The following is a 5,958-nucleotide window of genomic DNA, read 5'->3' on the forward strand; positions in this document are numbered from 1 at the left end:
AACAGTACAACGACAATCAATAAGCAACGAATAATAACAACAACTTTAACATACGACTCAATATGCGACTCAACTATGCAAATGCATGTGGTACCATTTGGAGCAGAACTCCCAACTTAAACAAATGCCAGTTTATTGAGGAATTAACAAGGCATGAGCCTTCAACGTGGTGCCATTAAGGCCAAGGCATAAGCCTTCAACTTTCAACGTGGTGCCATCAAGGCCAACTTAATCATGCAATGTATGCCATGCGACCTCAACTTCAACAACAAATACACAACAATGCAACAACAACATCACATATAACAACAATAATAACTTAAACATGCATCAATTGCATCAACTTAACTCAACACTGGTCATTCGACATTTCGACCTACAACTTAAACATGTCCGGAATTCGGGACGATTCAACTTATTCAACATCGGCCATAGGCCTACAACTTCATCATCGTATCGACAACAAGTTATAATAACGACATCTCAACAATAACAACATATAAAAAAAACAATTCAATTTAATAAACATGGTTTATAATTCCTACAACTTAATAATGTCCATAAACGAGGACAAATCATCATAGTTCCACTTCACCTGCAAATCCATATTTTTTTTAAGTTCAAAACATCTCTACAAACATTTTTATTAATTTATTCTATATTGTTAACTTGTAAAAAGTTATAACGATATATAATTATAACTCGACAGAGTTTCCAAGGAACTCTAAACAACTCTACAATAATCCCTACAATTCTAAAGTGCCCAAAAATACTCTACTGACAACTCTTACGGGTAACTCTTATGAACCTAATTGGCTAATGGTCTGACTCAAATAATAATAAAACAACTCTAAAGGGTCAAATATCTTCAATTTTAATCTTTACAACTTATCAGATTTAACTCTAAACAATTCAAAAGTAACTCTAACAACCATATTGACAACTCTAACAACCCTATTAACAACTCTAACCGGATTGAAAATTAATTTAAATTAACTCTTATCTCTAACTCAAATCTCTCAAATGTTATTATTATTATTATTATTATTATTATTATTATTATTATTATTATTATTATTATTATTATTATTATTATTATTATTATTATTATTATTATTATTATTATTATTATTATTATTATTATTATTATTATTATTATTATTATTATTATTATTATTATTATTATTATTATTATTATTATTATTATTATTATTATTATTATTATTATTATTATTATTATTATTATTATTATTATTATTATTATTATTATTATTATTATTATTATTATTATTATTATTATTATTATTATTATTATTATTATTATTATTATTATTATTATTATTATTATTATTATTATTATTATTATTATTATTATTATTATTATTATTATTATTATTATTATTATTATTATTATTATTATTATTATTATTATTATTATTATCATTATTATTATTATTATTATTATTATTATTATTATTATTATTATTATTATTATTATTATTATTATTATTATTATTATTATTATTATTATTATTATTATTATTATTATTATTATTATTATTATTATTATTATTATTATTATTATTATTATTATTATTATTATTATTATTATTATTATTATTATTATATGATTTACTAGTAAACATGAGCCTTTACACTCTCTTCTCAATTTATCCCACGCTACAGTAGACCTGCAAAACTATAATTGAAACTTACAGTGTACTTATAATTGGAAACGCTATAGTGTATATATATATATATATATATATATATATATATATATATATATATATATATATATATATATATATATATATATATATATATATATATATATATATATATATATTCAAGGTACCGCTCGGCACATATGCTTCACCAATCAAATATCACAAAGACAACAAACAATTTTATGGCACAATTTTATACAATTCAATCCACATACGGTCTATCATATACCCGGTTATAGAGATTGAATCCCACCCTTACCTTATATTCGGAGTCTTCTCTAATATCCGATCGAGTGCAAGCCTTTGTCTGTTCCCCGAAATCCACGATCAATTCCTCTGTTACCAAAGCCTTGTTCCTCTTCGTCGGTAACTTCGAACTATTTTTCCAAAAGCCAAAACCTTCTTTTTCCACTGTGATGAAAACCTCTTTTCCTATAACTTCTACATGCTTCTTCCCTTACACAAAACCTAATTCCTCATTAAAATAAATCTTATTTTCCTTTTCTTTATTCCATTAATCCAATAATAACAATAATAATATTATTATTATATCTAATGGGCTTAAACTTCACACCTCCAACTTGCTATTTAACACACAATCTCAAAATCCAACTTAATTAAATAATCCAATATAATAATATTATTCTTAATATTATTTCTCCGACTAACCGACTAAAATCTGACTTTAACTTAATAATCCAAATGTGCCTCTTAAAATCACACTGACAAATCCAACTACTCTGATACATTCTCAAACTTCTTCTAAATCCAATAATTAAATCCTTCAATAATTTAATTAACTAATTAATTAAATTTGGGGCGTTACAACAACCACCTTTTCCCACAGAATTTATTACCTCTAAATAGAGGAAAAATTATGAGAAGTGGGATCAGTCTAATCGCATGAGTCTCATGATCATTAAATGTGACATTCCTAAGGTCTTTAGGGGTACTTTCTCAGAAGATATAACAAATGCCAAAAAATTGCTTGCTAAAATTGAAAAGCGCTTCAAGAAAAGCGATAAAGCGGAAATGAGTACTCTTCTTCAGAACTTGATTTTCATGATATATCAAGGCAAAGGAAATATAATGAAATACAATGTGGGCATGTCAAATATTGTTTCAAAACTTAAGGCACTAAATCTTGAGCTGTCATAAAACTTACTCATTCATTTAGTAATACTTTCTCTTCCTTCACACTTCAGGCAGTTTAAGATATATTACAACTGTCAAAAAGAGATATGACCTCTTAATGAGTTCATTTTATTTGGTGTGCAAGAAGAGGAAATGATAAAGCAAGATAAGACAGAAATGACCTCTTAATGAGTTCATTTCATTTGATATGAACGAAGACCAAAGTTAGAAAATCTTTAAATTTAGTAGAATGATAGTTTCCCACTCTAAACTTTTATAGGTGTCTTGAAGTTTATTCTTATGGATAACAACTATTAATCAAGTTGTTGACTCAACAAACTTCACCCAAGAAACTCTTTTCTAATAGCCACAATTTTCCAAAATTTTCCAAAATTTTTTAAATTCTATCCTAAAATTGCGTATTAATTAATTCCCTTAGAATTTTGCATTACTCCAAATCTTCAAATTAAACATGATAAAAACTAAAATAAAAAATAAAATGAAAAAACTAGGTTTTATGGGTTTCTTCCCATCTAGTTCGTTCAACATCATTAACTTGATATCTCAATTTCCAATTTAGGGAGGGTAATTCATTTTTGGGAACAACTTCTCTACCCATCTCAAAAAGTTGGGTAGAGTACCTTCAACCAATCAAAAGATTCTATTTAATTTTAACATATTTAATTAATTATAAAATTATATAATTATTTGATGTTTCCAAGAAATTTTACATTGGAGGTAACTTTACCCAACTTTTTGAGTTGGGTAGATAAAAATTCACCTTCATTTTTATTCTACAATCATTATTCTGCATTGTTACCATATCAATTTCTTGTCTCACTTTATGCTTTGGTACAACTGGGTATTGAAGCTTTAGAAAATATGGTGGAATTTGATTAGGCTCCATTATTTGATTATTTTTTCTTCTAAACCATAACCTTTAACTTTAAGCATATCTCTTGTTTGTTCTTTCGTTATCCAACTGATACTATCTTCTTGTTTACTTTTGAGTGGATACAAATCTTCGACATGTTTGTCCCCCGCTTTTTTCTTTGTTGAAAGTAGGAGTTCTTTCTTGCCAGTATCTTTCTTTCTCACATTCATAATACAACATTTGGGACTTTCTCCACATACTTTTAGGTCATCATATACTTTTATGATTATTTTGTCTTTTAAGAATTTTAATTGTAGTTCCCGTGTCTAAATAAATGTTGGCCCTTGTAGTGACTGTTAACGGCCTACTTAAAATTATGGGGACTCATGTTTCCTCTTCTATGAAAATAACCACAAAATCAAGTATAAAAGTAAAGTTCCCAACCTTGGATAACACATCTTCCATCATTTCATAAAGGAATACATATGACTTGTTCGCCAATGTTAATATCACATTCTTTGGCTTTGCTCATCTACCTAAGTTCTTTATAATTGAGATCTCCATTAAGCTAATGCTTGCCCCCAAATGACATAATGCACCTGAAATTTGTAAGCTTCTCATAGTACATGGAATGCTGAATATGGTAATGTGACATAAGGAATGATTTCTGAGTCTTTATTTTTTCTTCTTTCATCATATTTTCAATCAAATATTTTTTCTTCCTAGCCTTTTCTGACTCTACTTATTATTTCTACACCCTGTACAATTTCATAATTACTTTCAACCTTAATTTTTCTAATGACAACATTTGGTAGCCTTTTCCCTTTAACACTTTGGAGAATTTATTCTTCCTCAAACTAATAGCATAGCACCTTTCATTCTTCATAGGATTATCCAATGTATTTCCCTCATATTATTTAGTAGATTGGTTTACAAATTGTTTTGATAATTGTCCAATATAAGTCTCTAAGTTCTTAATAGATGCTTTGATGTTCTTGCTAGTCGTTTCTTGATCTAGTTTCATGTTTTTAAAATTATCATGTGCTACTTGTATGAAGTGGCTTAAGGCATCCTCTATTCGAGAATACTTTCTTGGTCGATGGTGTTGTTTATTTTGATCTTGGTGTTCTTATTGTTCTTGATCGTGCTGATACTGTTGTTGTGGTATTTGTTGAGATTGTTTTTGATATTGTTGAGATTGTTGATGTTGACTTTGGTATATTTGTTGTTGTCTCTAATTTTGGTTTTGATATTGTGATTGATATTGTGGACCTTTATTATATCCTTGCCCAGGGTTGTCACTCCACCTTAAATTTGGTCGGTTTCTCCATGCATATGTGCATGTGGTTGAAAATGGATTATTCCTCTGATAATTTGTTGTGTAATTAGCTTATCCAACGTGGAAACCTTCTGAGTTGCATTGTCCATTTTCATGACTACTAGCGCAATAATCACATATGAGAGTTTATTGTACATGCGTTTACCCGGTGTTGTCTCTTTTGGAAGTCTGTTAATTGTTTTGTAATATCAGGTATAGTTGCATATTATTTCCTTGATGAAATAATCAACAATCCCTAGAAACAACACAATTTTGTTAGCCTAAAAGTAGAAGTGTAATATAATTTGTGTCAGAAAAACTTCACATGTTAAGAAAATATATATTGTCTCCACGAGGATTGTTTATAATTTGACAATATTGAAAAAATTGTATTTGCTATCAAAAAATGTAAATGATATAATAAAAACGGGGTTATGTGTAGCGCGTGGAATTGGTTTTGCAAATAATTGTAAAAATCAGCTAAAATAAATTAATGGGTGAAAATTTTGAATCTTTTGTCTTTTCACGTGGTTAATTCATTCTTGTACCCATAATGAGTCTTATTGTATAATGACTATTTTAAAAAATAATTACACACGATTTCTCTTCACGCAATTTGCTTCGTCTAATTACAATTCCTCAATATCTTGGGCAAAGTCACGATCAATGAAGGTTTAATCGAACGTAAAATACATTTATCACGATTGAGTATGCCCCGTGTCTACCGATCACAAACAACATCCCAATAATATTCAGTTCCAATAACGAAATCCATGGGTAGTTCTCAGTCGTTATCTAGATTGATCCCTCTAATTTCGTAGACGAGAAAAAACATTCATCAAAAAATATTATTGAGTAACTATAAGAATTTCATCATTATAGATATCAAATCTAGATGGTCC

Source organism: Vicia villosa, linkage group LG2, assembly GCF_029867415.1.
Source record: "Vicia villosa cultivar HV-30 ecotype Madison, WI linkage group LG2, Vvil1.0, whole genome shotgun sequence".
NCBI lineage: Eukaryota > Viridiplantae > Streptophyta > Magnoliopsida > Fabales > Fabaceae > Vicia > Vicia villosa.